General features: G+C 46.5%; 1 long non-coding RNA gene across 1 annotated transcript; it reads right to left on the reverse strand.

The window, feature by feature from the left end:
* Window positions 1-7,109: 7,109 nt before the first annotated feature.
* Window positions 7,110-11,518, reverse strand: LOC134808782 (uncharacterized). Its single transcript, XR_010152520.1, has 4 exons — window positions 11,189-11,518; window positions 10,034-10,206; window positions 8,722-8,843; window positions 7,110-7,510 (listed from the first exon to the last, which is right to left on the reverse strand). It is a non-coding gene; the product is annotated as an uncharacterized LOC134808782 (long non-coding RNA).
* Between the last annotated feature and the right edge of the window lie 4,992 nt (window positions 11,519-16,510).

The raw sequence follows: 16,510 nt of genomic DNA on the forward strand, positions 1-16,510 counted from the left end.
GCATGCTCCACTCCCAAGTGCTGACAGGCCCTGCACATGTGGACAGCCCACCCCAAGGGAAAAAAATCAGGAAAGGGACCCAAGACCCCAGAAGCATGCCAACATACAAACCCATGTCAAAGATCAGCCAGTGCCCGTGATCTCTCAAGTCACCCACTTGGCCTCCTTCCAAGTCTACTTTACCTTCCCTTCATTCCTGCTCTAAAACTTGCCTTGGGCTTTCCTTCCGCCATATGCCCCCTGGGTCAAATTCTTCTGGCTAGGTGCTGTCTCATGCCTGTAATCCCAGCACTTTCAGAGGCGGGTGGATCACTTGAGGCCAGGAGTTTGAGACCAGCCTGGCCAACCTGATGAAACCATCTCTACTAAAAGTACAAAAAATTAGCCAGGCACAGTGGCATGTACCTGTAGTCCCAGCTACTGAGGAGGCTGAGGCAGAAGAATCGCTTGAACCGGGGAGGCAGAGGTTACAGTGAGCTAAGATCATGCCACTGCACTCCAGGCTGGACTTTTTTTTTTTTTTTTTTTTTTTTTTTTTGACTCCTACCACCTCCCGCCACCCAAAACAAAAAAACCAAACACCTTCTGCAGGTGTTTACATTTGCTGCTATTAAGAGAAGACTTTAGTCATACAAACAATCTTAGAAATCAAGACAAAGGATGAACCAACTGAGTAAAAACCCATTTAAAATAGAAAGCTGTTTTGTCCCCCAGGTTTCCCATTAGTTGGATACTTACTTTACACTGCATTCTAAAAGCCCAGATGAGATATCAGCCAAGCAGTAAAAATGAAAGCATCAAAAAGGGTTCCTGAACAGAGAGAAAATATTGTGTATCTTTAATAAAAACCTTAACTTCTTTGTATCAAATAACAGAAGCCAAAAACCCAAAGGCAGAGAAATCTAGAAGAGCATTAAGTACATACGTAATATAGAAAGTTCTACAAACCAAGGTAGAAAAGACCAAAAATACTGTAATAGAATAGGCACACAATTTCCAGAATTAAACCGATAGACCCAAGAACATGTCTGACCTCACGTGGCAGGGAGAGAAATTAAAACAAATGATAGGACATTTTTTTGGCTACCAAAATGGTCCAAATGAAAAAATACTTATGTTGACAGAAAGTAGGATGAACCATTCCCAGCAATACTGTCCAAAGAAAATAGATACAAACCATATGTGTATCTTCTAACACTACCAGAACCCATTGCAGAAATAAACAGGTGCAATTTTAGTACTGTATTTAAATACTATATCAGAAGTATTTCGAGTCACTATAAACATTTACGAGCTATTCACTTTTGGAGGGGTACTAATTCTTTCAAATTTGCCGTGTGTCTTAGGCTCCTACTGTATCTCAATCCAGATGCAAAATTTTACTACAAATTTAAGTTTCATAAAATTTTCCATTGAGAAGAACATTCATATACTTGTTTCCAAACTATTTAAGCTTCCCAATAACAGAATGAGTAACAGGTCTTACAATTTATTCCAGAGTGGTTGAAATACAATTCAATCCGGTTACCTCGGTCACACCCTTTTTTTTTGGGGGGGGGGGGGTGGTGGTTGTGAAGACAGGGTCTCACTGTCACGCACGCTGGAGTGTAGTGGCAGGATCACAACTCACTGCAACCTCCGTCTCCTAGGCTCAAATGGTTCTCCCACCTCAGCCTCTTGGAGTAGCTGAGACCATATGCACGTGCCACCATGCTTGGCTAATTTTTTAATTTTTGGTAGAGATGGGGTTTCGCCATGTTGCCCAGACTGGTCTCAAACTCCTGAGCTCAAGTGAATCTCCAATCTCAGCCTCCCAAAGTGCTCGGATTACAGGCTTGAGCCACCACACCTAGCCTTGACAACTCTTCAAGTGCATGAAAGCCACCTGTGGCTGGTGGCTGCCATACTGAAGGCTGCAGTTCTAGAATAAGTGCACCCGCCCAACCCAGGTCCTGGCTACAAGTGGAGGCGGCTCTTTCCAGAGTTTCCCAAACCCTGGTATCACCATGCTCTCTGATCAACATTCCCCGGGATTTCCAGACTCAACCGTCCCGGCCTCATCCACAGGCGCCTTCCAGGCTGCCCTGTTCTTGCTGTGACTTTTGCCATGAGGCACACAGCGCAGTTTAGTCAATTGCTACCCTCTTCAGTTCTCACGCTGTGAATTGTAAACTATGGGAATGATACTAAAAGCAACAGGCTCCTTTTACCAAGTAGACTGCGTGCTAAACGCTTTGCATCCTTTGTCATCTGTACCCCCTTCTACTTATATGCAGGAAACAAGCTTAGAAAAGGACATGTTAGGTCCTCATTAGTAAGCAAAGAGCCACTTGTCCTTGGAACTGGAGTGAACTGGCCCCAAACCCCATGCTCTCTCCCTTTCCTCATGGTTCTGGCCTAATTGTGTGTGCAATCTCCCTCCCCCAGTCACCCAGTGGCTCCCAACACTCCTTGGGGATTTGGGTCAGCGGGACACCGCCTAGGACATTGCTTCTCAGACATTAGGCCAAGATAGCACCAAGAAAAAGGAAACCCCCACATGGGAACCTACCCTTCTCTAGGTAAAGAGCTACTGTGCTTGGTGCCTTAAATAGATGCTCATTTAATTATCACAGCTATTTCTCAAGTCAGAACTGTCATCACCATTTTACAGAAAAAAAGTGAGTCAAAGGCAAACAGCTAGGAAGCTGTGGGGCTGAGATTTGGTGGACTGCTACCCCAGCAGAAAACTGGGGATGCAGGGGGGAGTCCCACCAGGCAGGGTTCACCCCATGCCCCTCTTCCCGAGATGATCACAGTACTTGTCTCCACGGTCTGTGGGCCTACCAGAGTCTAATCCACAGTATGTAAACCAAGTTTTTTTCTTTTGAGATGGAGTCTTATTCTGTGGCCCAGGCTGGAGTGCAGTGGTACGATCTTAGCTCACTGCAAACCCCACCTCCTGGATTCAAGCAATTCTCCTACCTCAGCCTCCTGAGTAGCTAGGATTACAGGCACCCGCCACCACCACTGGCTTTTTTGTGTTTTTGGTAGAGATGGGGTTTCACCATGTTGGCCAGGCTGGTCTTGAACTCCTGACCTCAGCAGATCCACCCACCTCAGCCTCCCAAAGTGCTGGAATTACAGGTATGAGCCACCGTGCCCGGCCAAGAGCCCTTTCATTATCATGCACTTGACCCATGATGAGCCATTCTGGAAGCCACTGTGTTGGGATCATTGGGCCTCCACCTTGCTCTACCAGTGCAGGAAGACTTCACCTCTATTTCCACATGCAAATCTCTTACAAGCCTATGGCCAAGGTGCTATCATTTCCATTTCACAGATTAAAACAATAACCAAGGTTACCATAGCATATCTAAAACCAGAAAGCAAGTCACCAGCAGAGTTGGGGCACTAAACCACACTCTGAAGCTGGGGTTTACTCTGAACGCTTTTTTGGGGGGGAGGGGGGAAGGACATGGAGTCTCATTCTGTCACCAGGCTGGAGTGTACTGGCTGCAATCTCGGCTCACTGCAACCTCTACCTCCTGGGTTCAAGCAATTCCCCTGCCTCAGCCTGAGTAGCTGGGACTACAAGTGCCTGCCACTATGCCAGGCAAACTTTTGTAGTTTTACTAGACACGAGGTTTCACCATATTGGCCAGACTGGTCTCAAATTCCTGATCTTGTGATCCTCCCACCTCGGCCTCCCAAAGTGCTGGGATTACAGGCATGAGCCACTGCACCCGGCCTATTCCTTCATTCTTACAAACACCATTATCAGACACCTCTCCTGGGTACTGAGGCAACTGGAACACAGAAATGAATCACATGAACTTGTCAGAAAAAGCAAAACCTGAAAGATTTCTTAAAAAGCAGCCCAAGATGGCTGTAGGTTGGACATACAGGTAATAGAAACTAAGCCTATGAATGAAATCTGAACGCTGGCCACCGAGGCTGGAGTTCATCAGCTATTTCACTGCTGTGCAACGGGTGCCCATCACATGAAGGGCAAAAGCAGGAGACTCAGTCCTCCCTCTGCAGACCCTAAGAGGCCTTCGTACTTTTTATCATATATACTGAAAGGAAAATAAATCTCGGGGCCCCCAAATCACTAGAGGGAAAGGTCAAGCTGCAAGCTGCTTAGGGCCAACCTGCCTCCCACTCTATGTAAAGTCACACCTCTGCTCACCAAGAAACGTGTATCTGATTGCCTACTTTGGAAAGACTAATAAGAAACTCAAAAGAATGCAGCCAGCAAGCCGTACAGTGGCTCACACCTGTAATCCCAGCACTTTGGGAGGCCTAAGTGGGAGGATCACCTGAGCTCAGGAGTTTGAGACCAGACTGGCCAACATGGTGAAACCCCGTCTCTACTAAAAACACAGAAATTAGCCAGGTGTGGTGGCAGGCACCTGTAATCCCAGCTACTTGGGAGGCTCAGGCAGGAAAAGTTGCTTGAACTTGGAGGCACAGGTTGCAGCGAGCTGAGATTATACCACTGTACTCCAGCCTGGGCAACAAGTGAGACTCCGTCTCAAAAAAAACAAAAAACAAAAACCTCACACACACAACACACACGAGAATGCAACTGTGTCTTATCTAGGACCCGGAAGCCCCCTCCCTTCTTTGAGTTGGCCCAACTTTCCATTCAGTTTTAAGAAAATCACCTTCACTTTATTGCCCAGTGTAGGTTTCTCGGTTTCCACTAAGTCTGTGTTCCTGGCCTATCGTCCTCAAACTTGCCTCAGGATAAAGTTAACTTTGGTTTATATCTATATATTACCTATTATCTTAACCTCTTGGTTTGACAGTTCTGACTCCCAGAAAGTAAATCCCTAGCTGGCGACAGCTGGAAACATTCACTCATCACCAAGTTCCCACGTGCTGCCTCCCTCACCTGCCACTTCCCAGGCCCCTTGTCAGCTGTGACCACGTGCTCAGTCCCAAACGGCAGTAACAGGTATCCTCTCCAGGTTGAAGCACTTAGGAGTTGGGGCATGACTCTCAGCCCCTCCTTGGGGGCCACAAACAGCTAGTGGAATCACAAGGTGGCATCAGCTTGGATCCTGAGTCACCACAAGGAGGGCTGTGTAGTCAGTGGATTGAGAGTCAAGAGGCAGCTTGCGTGGGTCCAGCCACTGGAATGTTGCCATTTGTTACTGCAGCGTAGCCTAATATATTCTCATTAAACCAGTGAGACATAAGCTCATCACATACTGTAGACAGTTGAAAGCTTTTTTTTTTTTTTTTTTGGGGAGACGGGTCTCACTCTGTGGCCCAGGCTGGAGTTCAGTGGTTCACCATCTCACTGCAGCATGGACCTCCCAGGCTCAAGCCATCCTCTCGCATAGCTGGGACCACGGGTGCACCTCTACCATGCTTTTTTTTTTTTTTTTTTTTTTGAGGGGGATAGAGACAGGGTCCTACCATGTTAGGTTGCCAAGACTGGTCTCTCTTGGGTTCAAGTGATTCACCTGCCTTGGACTACACCAAGGTGCTGAGATTACAGGCACGAGCCATTACACCAGGCTGAAAACGCTAAGGAAAAAACAGAAAGTGAGAAATTTTAAGAGACCTGATTGATTTGGTCTTCAGGGGAAGGTGAGGGTTGGAAAGAGCTGAGGTCTGGCAGGTAATGAAGGCAGGTTAACATTTGTCAAACACTGTGCCACGTGCCGGGCACTGGGCTAATGTTTATAGACATCCAAGCAAAACCCACACTCAAAGCCTGTAGCATGGTGACTAGGAGATCAGCCAGTGAAGACCTCTCTCCGATTAGCCACTGGGCACTGAGGATCCCTTTGCCCTGCTTTGTGGGGCAAAGCAAAGACAAGGACATCCGAGCAGGGACATTCAGAGGGAACTACAGTGGCACAGCCCCCAAGGCTGGGATGCCTAGTGCCTTTGAGGACCAGCAAGAGGGGTGGGGGGCGCTGGCAGATGACTCAACCCAGGTGTTACTCTGAGTGAGACCGAAGTCTTAGGAGGGTTCTGAGCAGACATGATTTCTCTTTTCAGGGCTCAGGAGGATCCCCCCTGGCTAGCTTGGTGGCTCATGCCTGTTATCCCAGCACTTTGGGAGACCCAGGCAGGTGCATCACTGGAGCTGAGTTGGAGACCAGACTGGGCAACATGCATAAACCTCATTTCTACCAAGAAGTACGAAAAAGTTAGCTGGGTGTGGTGATGTGCTTGTAGTCCCAGGTACTTGGTAGGCAGTCGGGGTGAGTCGAGGTGGTAGGATTGCTGGAGCCTGGGAGGTGGGGGCTACAGTGAGCTGAGGCAGTGCCACTGCACTGCAGCCTGGGTGACACAGTGAGACCCCATCTCGGGCGGAAAAATATCTTTCTAGGGCCAGCGGTTTCAGCTAGGGTTGTGTCCCCCAGGGCACACCTGCCAACGACTGGCGACACTTTCATCGTCACCACTCAGGGGCGGCTACGAAGTTCTAGTGGGTGGAAGCCAGGGATACGGCTGATGCCAGGGCACTCCTCCCCCTCCCCCCACCCCAATTGGTGGGGGGTGCAGTCCTCTACTTCCAGTGATGCTTCCAATGCCAGGGCCCGCCCCACTCCCAAACAGACTTTTATGCTAAGGCCATACTAGATGTTTTCCTGAAGACTCACTAGAGGGAGCAGCACGGGCCTGTGCCAGGGGAACCAGTGAAAGCACAGGCACTGCCAGAGCCTGGACAGACTCTCAGGTCTCCTGGGATGAATGATGACCCGGGAAGTGGTGGGGACTCCCCTGATACAGCGGTCTCTGGAGTTGCCTCCTAGTTAAGTCATTGCCTGCAGAGAAGGGGAGAGGGTGTCGTGCTTTCTGTACGCCCACCCTGTCTCCAAGAACGGTGCTCAAAGTGTATAGCCCCCACTTTTAGAAAGGCTTCTTCCAGGCTAGGCGCCGTGGCTCACGGCTATAATCCCAGCACTTTGGAAATCCGAGGCAGGCGGATCACCTGACATCAACCTGGTCAAAGTGGCAAAACCCTGTCTCTACTAAAAATTAGCTAGGCTTGGTGGCAGACACCCGTAATCCCAGCTACTTGGGAGGCTGAGGCAGGAGAATTGCTTGAACCTGGGAAGCAGAGGTTGCAGCCAGCAGATATTGAGATCACACCACTGCACTCCAGCCTGGGTGACACAGCATGACTGTCCCCACCTCCCCCCCAAAAAGGGGGCTTCTTCCTGCCCTTGCCACTGGCTTCTGTTCGTCCCTGCTGCACTGTGACCAGGACCATCCAGCCTCCCTGTGGCCCTCATCCCCTTAGACACTCTGCCTCCGCCTCATCCTGCCACACCGAGCTTTTCTCAAGCAGCCCCCTCACTCCTCCTGAACTTCAGTGGCCAAGTGAGTCCCCCGAATGAGTGGCAGCTCAGGGTCCTGCTCCAGGGACTGGGTCACCAGTGAAATGGACAGTTTGTCTGAGGTCTGTGGGAACAGGGAAAAAGGGACCACTTACCTCTGACTTCTAGGAACGACCTCCTGGGACTGTGGCAAATCCAAGGAGGAACAGCTGGGCCTGAGCCTGGAAAATTAATAAGGGACTGGTTAATACGATCCACACCTGCCCCAAGCTTGTGCAAGCCCATGGCAAACTCAGGTCCCAAGACAGAGCCTGGATCTCCCACCACCTGTGTTGGCTTCACCCAGGGTGCTTAACACTCCCTGGCCCCACCCCAGAACCAGCACTGCTGCTGGTGGGGCCTGGGACCCCACATTTTCATGGGCATCGAATACCATCTCCCACCCTGACAGAGATCACCTCCACCTCCTAGATCCACGTCTTGGTGTGTCTACTTCCAAGCTCTATTACTTTAGAGAACTCTCAGCTGTGACAGGTTTTGTGTTTTATCCTATTGTCTTAAGCCAAGGGAGGATCTCAGTCCTCACTTCCAACCATGAGGCAGACATTCGTACAGGGACCAATGCTTTATCATCGCACATCAAGCCGTTTGAACACAGCAACTCCTCTCCGTACTCAAGTCTTACATGCCCATTATGGGGAATTGGAAAACTACAGCCAATTATAAAAATAAAAATGATAGTGGCCAGGTGTGGTGGCTCTCGACTGTAATCCCACTTTCAGGCTGAGGTGAGAGGATTGCTTGAGACCAGGAGTTTGACACCAGCCTCGGCAACATAAAACCCCATCTCTCCAAAAAATAAAATTAGTCAGGTGTGGTGGCATGCACCTGTAGTCTCAGCTGCTCTGGAGGCTGGGGCAGGAAGATGACTTGAGCCCAGGACTTCAAGGCTGTAGTGAGCTATGATTGTACCACTACATTCCAGCCTGACTGGCAGAGATAAGCTGTCCCTACCAAAATAAAAATTACAGTCACCTGTAATTCTACTAGCCACAGACACCAGCATCCATTAACACTTTTTTTAATCCAGTTTCTATTTCCTATGCATATCTTTAGCATAATTAGGAGCTTACCAAATACAGCATTTTTTAAAAAAACCCTATTAGAGTGTTATTGACTTAAAAAGGATAATTGACAATTAAACAGCACATGTTTCATCTGTATAATAGAATCTTTTCACACTTGTGTACACCACCCATGACAATCAAGATAATGAACATTGCCAGGTACAGTGGCTCACACCTTTAATACCAGCACTTTGGGAGGCTGAGGGAGGCAGATCACTTAAGCTCAGAAATTCGAGATCAGCCTGGCCAATATGGTTAAACCCCGTCTCTACAAGTAGATAAATTAGCTGGGTGGTGGCAGGTACCTCTAATCCCAGCTCTTCGGGAGGCTGAGGTAGAAGAATTGCTTTAACCTGGGAGCCAGAGGTTGCAGTGAGCCAAGATCACACCAATGCACTCCAGCCTGGGAGACACAACGAGACTCCATCTAAAAAAAGATAATGAACATTTCCAACACTAAGTTTTTAATGAATTTTGAAATAATTTTAACTTTACAGAAAACTTACATAGTAGAGACAATTCTTTATTTCAGTCACCTGAATATTAAAATCTTACATGCTTATGATATATTTATTAAAACCCAAGAAATATTGGCACATTACTATTAACCAAACTATGAGCTTTTTTGAATTTTATCAGCTTTTCCACTTACACCCTTTTTTGGTTCCACCAACCAATCCAACATCTCACACTGTATTTAGCCAAATATGGTTTAATATCTTGCCATTACCACATTACTAAGCATTGTGTGGTGGAAATCTCTTCAAAAACATTGTTTTAAAGGTTGCTTCATTTTTCTTGATATCAATTCACTTTATTGCTTAACTTGGAGATTATTCCCAAGTTTTGCTCCTATAAGCACTGCTATGAAATTCTTTGTATCTAAGTCTTTCTTTGTATCTCATTGTTTCCTTGATATCTCCTCCTTGAAATAAAGCCAGGTCAAACGTCCTTTGATACATACTTGCTTTAAATCTTAAAGAATGTAGAAACACTTGGCAACCATCCCAAGAATACTTTTCTAGTGAAGAATCATTCATGGAAGCAAAAATTAAACGATGGAAGTTTAATGATAAACAGCATGTTTACATGATCTCAAAATATCTCCCTGCATATTACTTGTCAATTAGTAAGGAACGAGTACCAACTTTACATTGGAGAAAACTGGCATGACAGTTAATGTCAGAACAAGGCAAATCAACATCATGGGCTTCACCTGGCATGCTAAGGCAAAAAACAATCAGCCTGTGATCATCTTGCCAAAGATGCAAAAGCTGAACTGAATAACGAGAACATGCCAGGCAAACAGCATCGAGGGACATGTACCTAATAATGGGCTTGCACTCTTCGAAACCTTCAATGTCGTGAAAGTCTGAGGAATATTCTAGGTGAAAGGAGATTAAAGGGACATGACCACTAAATGCAAAGCATGATCCTGGATGGAATCCTGAGCCAGAAAGATTCTTAAAAATTTTGATGTAAGATACATTTTTGGGCAAATTGATCCGTAGATTAGATCATAGTACCATATCAACGTCTTTAATAAAAAAAAAAAAAAAAAAAAAAAAAAAGACAGTGTCTCACTCTGTCACCCAAGCTGGGCATGGTGGTTCTTACCTGGAATCTCAGCACTTTGGGAAGCCTGCTCAAGGGTAGCTAGCAGAAGTACAGAGGCTGACAGAACTCAGACTTAGACTCTGGGGTCCTTCGGGATGAATCATGACCCGGGAAGCAGTGGGCACTCCCCTAATACAGCGGTCTCTGGAGCTGCCTTCTAGTTAAATCGTTACCTGCAACGGGGAGGAGCAAAGGGGTTGCCGCTCTTTCTGCACGCCCACCGTCTCCCAGAACAGTGCTCAGAATGAGTAGCCCCCACTTTTAAGAAAGCTTCTTCCAGAGCTGGGCACTGTGGCTCACACCTGTAATCCCAGCACTTTGGGAAGTCGAGGCAGGTGGATCAACTGAGATCAACCTGGCCAATATAGCAAAACCGCATCTCTACTAAAAATGTAAGAACTAGCCAGGCGTGGTGATGGGCACCTGTAATCCCAGCTACTCGGGAGACCGAGGGAGGAGAATAACTTGAACCCGCGAGGCGGAGGTTGCAACCAGCAGACATTGACATCACGCCACTGTACTCCAACCTGGGTGATACAGCATGACTGTCCAAACAAAAAAAGGGCCTCTTGGCCAGGTGTAGTGGCTCACACCTGTAACCCCAGCACTTTGGGAAGCCAAGGCGGGTGGATCACGAGGTTAGGAAATAGACCATCCCAGCAAACACAGTGAAACACTGTTTCTACTAAAAAAACAAAGAAATTAGCCGGGCATGGTGGCGGGCACCTGTGGTCCCAACTACTCCAGAGACTGAGGTAGGAGTACGGTGTGAACCCAGGAAGCAAAGATTGCAGTGAGCCAAGATTGCACCACTGCAGTCCAGGCTGGGTGACAGAGCAAAACTCCGCCTTAAAAAAAGAAAAGAAGAAAAAAGGCTTCCTTGGGCCCTTACTGCCGATTTCTGTCCGTCCCTGCTGTGCTACGACCAAGCCCATCCAGCCTCCCTCAGCCTTAATTCCCTCAGACTTTCTACCTCTACCTACCACACCAAGCTTCTCTCAAGCAATCCCCTCGCTCCCTCCTTCCTGAACTTCAGTGGCCAACTGAGTCCCCCTAATGACTGGCAGTTCAGGAGCCTGCTCCATGACCGGGTCACGCAAGGAAATGGACACAACTTACCTAAAACCTGCAGTAAAGAAAAAGATAACTACTTACCACTCTGACTTACAGGAACGTACTACCGAAGCCGTGGAGAATCCAGCGAGAAACGGCTGGGCGTGGGCCTGCAGTATTTATAAGGGGCTGGTTAATACAATCCACACCTGTTCCAGGCTTGTGCAAGCCCATGACAAACTCGGGTCCCAGGGCAGAGCCTGGATCTCCACCACCTGTGTCGACTTCACCCAGGGTGCTTAAACACTCCCTGAGTCCCCCGAATGAGTGGCAGCTCAGAGGCCTGCTCCAGGGCTGGGTCACCGGAGAAATGGACACAGCTTCTCTGAGGTCTGCGGGGAGAGGGAGAAAGGGACTATTTACCTCCCTGACTTCCAAGGAACCTACTCCTGGGGCTGTGGGGAATCCAGGGAGGTGCAGCTGGGCCTTAACCTGGAAGATTTATAAGGGGCTGGTTAATACGATCCACACCTGCCCCAGGCTTGTGCAAGTCCGTGGCAAACTTGGGTCCCAGGACAGAGCCTGGATCTCCACCACCTGTGTTGGCTTTACCCAGGGTGGTTAAGAAACATTCCCTGGCCCCACCCCAGAGCCAGCGCTGCTGCTGGTGGGGCCTGGGACTCTGCATTTTCACGAGCATCGAATACCATCTCCTCCCACCGTGACACACACAGAGGCCTCCTCCTCCTGGATCCAGGTCTTGGTGTGTCTACTTCCAAGCTCTTTATTACCAGGAGATTAGAGAGGTCTCATCTATGAGGGGTTTTCTTTCTTTGTGTTTTATCTCATTGTCTTAACAAGCCAAGGGAGGATGTCAGTTCTCACTTCCAACCTTGAGGCAGACACATTACGTACACGGAAGCAACGGTTTATTATCGCACATCAGGCTGTTTGAACACAGTGGCTCCCGTCTGTATTCAAATCTTGCATGCCTATTATGCGGAATTTGAAAACTACATCCAATTGTAAAGATAAAAATGATAGTGGCCAGGTGTGGTAGCTCACGACTATAATCCCAGTTTGAGGCTGAGGTGAGAGGATCCCTCGAGAACAGGAGTTTAACACCAGCCCAGGCAACATAGTGAAACCCCATCTCTACAAAAAAATAAAAAATAAAAAAATTAGTCAGGTGTGGTGGCATGCACCTGTAGTCTCGGCTACTCTGGAGGCTGGGGCAGGAGGATGACTTGAGCCCAGGACTTCAAGGCTGTAGTGAGCTATGATTGTACCACTGCACTCCAGCCTGACTGGCAGAGAGAAACTCTGTCTCTATAAAAATAAAAAAAATAAGAATTAGAATCACCTGTAATCCTACTAGCCACAGACACCAGCATCCATTAACACTGATATTTTTTCATCTGGTTTCTATTTCCTGTGCATATACTTTAGCATAATTAGGAGCTTACCAAATACAGCATTTTTCTCCTTTTTTAAGAAAACACCTATTCAGCTGTAATTGACTTAAAAGGGATAATTGACATAATTAAACAGCATATATTTCATCTGTATAATAGAATATGTTTTCACACTTGTATACACCCATGACAGTCAAGATAATGAACATGGCCGGGTGCAGTGGCTCACACCTGTAATCCCAGCACTTTGGGAGGCTGAGGCAGGCGGATCACTTGAGCTCAGGAGTTCGAGATCAGCCTGGCCAAAATGGTGAAACCCTGTCTCTACTACAAGTACATAAATTAGCCGGCGTGGTGGCAGGTGCCTGTAATCCCAGCTAATCGGGAGGCTGAGGTAGAAGAATTGCTTGAACCTCGGAGGCAGAGGTTGCAGTGAGCCAAGATCGCACTAATTCACTCCAACCTGGGAGACACAGCGAGACTCCATCTCGAAAAAAAAAAAAAAAAAAAGGATAATGAACATTTCCAACACTCAACACTTCCAGGTTAAGTTTTTAATGACATTTTTATTTTGGAATAATTCTACATTTACAGAAAACTTACAAAGATAGTAGAGACAATTCTTCTTTATCTTTCAGTCCTCTGAATATTAATATCTTACATGCCTATGGTATATTTATTAAATAAAACACAAGAAATTAATATTGGCACATTACTATTAACCAAACTATGGGCTTTATTTGAATTTTATCAGCTTTTCCACTGATGTCCTTTTTCTGTTCCACCATCCAATCCAGCATCTCACATTGCATTTAGCCAAATGTGGTTTCATATCTTGCCATTACTTACCACATTACTAAGCATTACGTGGTGGAAATCTCTTCAAAAACATTGTTTTAAAGGTTACTTCCTATTTGTTGATATCAATTTACTGTATTGCTTCACTTAGGTTATTCCCAAGTTTTGCTCTTATAAGCACTGTTGCAATGAAATTCTTTATATCTAAATCTTTCTTTACATCTCATATTGTTTCCTTGAGATATCCTCCTTGAAATAAAGCCAGTATGTCAAAGGTCCTTTCATACATACTTGCTTTAAATCTTCAAGAATGCAGAAACACTTTGCAACCATCCTAAGAATACTTTTTTTCCAGTGGAGAATCACTGATGGAGGCAAAAATTAAAGGATGGAAGTTTAATGAGAAACAGGGTATTTACATGATCTCAAAATATCTCCCTGCATATTACTTGTCGATTACCAAGAAATGAGTACCAACTTTACATTGGAGAAATCTGGCAGGACTGTTAATTGAGTAATCAAAGTTAACAACGGCAAAACAAGGCAAAGCGACATCATGGGCTTCACCTGGCATGCGAAGGCAAAACAAAATCAGCCTGTGATCATCTTGCCAAAGATGCAAAACCTGAACTGAATAACGAGAACATGCCAGGCAAACAGCATCGAGGGACATGTACCTAATAATGGGCTTGCACTCTTCAAAACCTCCAATGTCGTGAAAGGCTGAGGAACATTCTAGGTGAAAGGAGATTAAAGGCACATGACCACTAAATGCAATGGATGATCCTGGATGGAATCCTGTGCCAGAAAAATTCTTAAAATTTTGATATAAGATACAGTCTTGGGAAAATTAATCCGTAGATTAGATCGTAGTACGATGACAATGTCAATTTCTTTTCTTTTCTTTTCTTTTTTTTTTTTTGAGACAGTGTCTCACTCTGTCACCCAAGCAGGGCGTGGTGGCTCATGCCTGGAATCTCAGCAGTTTGGGAGGCTGAGGTGGGTGGATCACTTGAGGTCAGGCGTTCGAGACCAGCATGGCCAACATGGAGAAACCCCGTCTCCACTAAAAAATACAAAAACTAGCCAGGCATGGTGGTGCATGCCTGTAATCCCAGCTACTTGGGAGCTCACAGCAACCTCCACCTCCCGGGCTCAAGCCATCCTCCCACCTCAGCCTCTTGAGTAACTGGAACTACAGGTGCATGCCACCACATCCAGCTAATTTTTGTATTTTTGGTAGAGATGGAGTCTTCCTGTGTTGCCCAGGCTGGTCTCAAACTCCTAACCTCAAGTGATTCTCCCACCTTGGCTTCCCATAGGGATGGGATTACAGGCGTGAGCCATGGTGCCCAACCAGAAAACTCTTAGCAAAGTGGTGAGATGCTTCCATAAAGGCTTGAAGCTTCCAACTTACAGAAAAACTGTGATATTAGAACAAACAACTTCCATATACCTCTCACCTGGAGACCTTATTCAAGTTTTGATAATTGTCCCAGTGATGCTCTTTGGAGCAAAGGGACACAGCTCAGGATCACATGCTCTCATCAATCTTCATGTCTCTTTCGTCTCCAATCTGGACTGAACTAGAAAGGATGGGCTGGGTGTGGTGGCTCACACCTGTAATCCCAGCCCTTTGGGAGGTTGAGGCAGGCAGATCACCTGAGGTCAGGAGTTTGAGACTAGCCTGGCCAACATGGTGAACCCCATCTCTACTAAAAATACGAAAATTAGCCAGGCATAGTAGCACACGCCTGTAGTCCCAGCTACTTGGGAGGCTGAGGCAGGAGAATCGCTTAAATCCAGGAGGCAGAGGTTGCTCTGAGCCGAGATCACACCACTGCACTCCAGCCTGGGTGACAGAGTGAAACTCTGTATAAAAAGGAAAAGAAAAGAAAAGAAAAGACAAAAATGAAAGAAAGATGGGAAAGAGGGAAGAGGGAAGGAAGGAAAGGAAAAAAAAAAAAGGAAAGGAGAGAGGGAGGGAGACTCCACGTTTTTAGAACATCCTTTTATTTTCTGAACATCAACATTTCTCAGTAGGAAAATTTGGAAAACCATAGCAAAACCCAGAGGAAAAATCTCACTACAGAATCACCAAGCCCAGTAAAGCATTGTTTACTCTTGGACGGGTTCCTCATTTTTTGTTCTTTGATCACATTTGAGATTATACTGAATATATAACATTTTGTGGGTACGTAGCCTCTCACGGCAAGCTTATAAAAATACTGACTTTTGCCCTTGCTCTTTCTATCCCAAGCCTACTGAACAGAATCCCCAGGGCTGGGCATCTCAGCATCCATATTTTCCAGTAGTTCTCAGGTGCGCTGATATACCCATTCAGGATTAAGAACCACTCTTTGCATTCTGCCTTTGTCATTTAATATTATTTCCTAAACATTTCCCTTCACCACTGGAAGCTCTTGTCAATTACTTATATGAGCATGCATTATTTATATTATGCAAATAATTTTTTAAAAGATCTTTTACCAGCCAGACTCATAATTCTGGTTTATAACTTGTGTGAGAGGATTTGCCTAGAGTCGGGCGCTTGGCTGGAGTGAGGGGAACGTTTGTGAAATCTCCATGAGACAAATTGGACCCAAAAATCAGGAAACAGAGTGAAGTGGAATCTGTCCTACAGACTCACACGTTTTTAGGAAATCATGAGTAGGTGACATCACACTGGGTGGTAATATCTAGTCAAATTTAAAATACAGATCCAGGCCAGGCGCGGTGGCTCATGCCTGTAATCCCAGCACTTTAAGAGGCTGAGGTGGGTGGACCATCTGAGGTCAGGAGTTCAAGATCAGCCTGGCAGTGAAACCCCGTCTCTACTAAAAATCCAAAAATTAGGCGGGCGTGGTGGTGGGCGCCTGTAATCCCAGCTACTTGGGAGGCTGAGGCAGTGTAACTGCTTGAACCTGGGAAGCGGAGGTTGCAGTGAGCTGAGATCGCACCATTGCACTCCAGCCTGGATGACAGAGCGAGACTCTATCTCAAAAAAAAAAAAAAATACATATCCAGCTGGGGAACACAGAGAGACCCCTTCTCTACAAAAAAATAAAAGATTAGCCAGGTGTAGTGGCACCCACCTATAGTCCCAGCTATTTGGGAGGCTGAGGTGGGAGGACTCCTTGAGCCCAGGAGTTGGAGGCTGCAGTGAACTATGATCACACCACTGCACTCTCGCCCATGCAATAGAGCAAGA

This window comes from Pan troglodytes, chromosome 18 (genome assembly GCF_028858775.2).
Source record: "Pan troglodytes isolate AG18354 chromosome 18, NHGRI_mPanTro3-v2.0_pri, whole genome shotgun sequence".
Taxonomy (NCBI): domain Eukaryota; kingdom Metazoa; phylum Chordata; class Mammalia; order Primates; family Hominidae; genus Pan; species Pan troglodytes.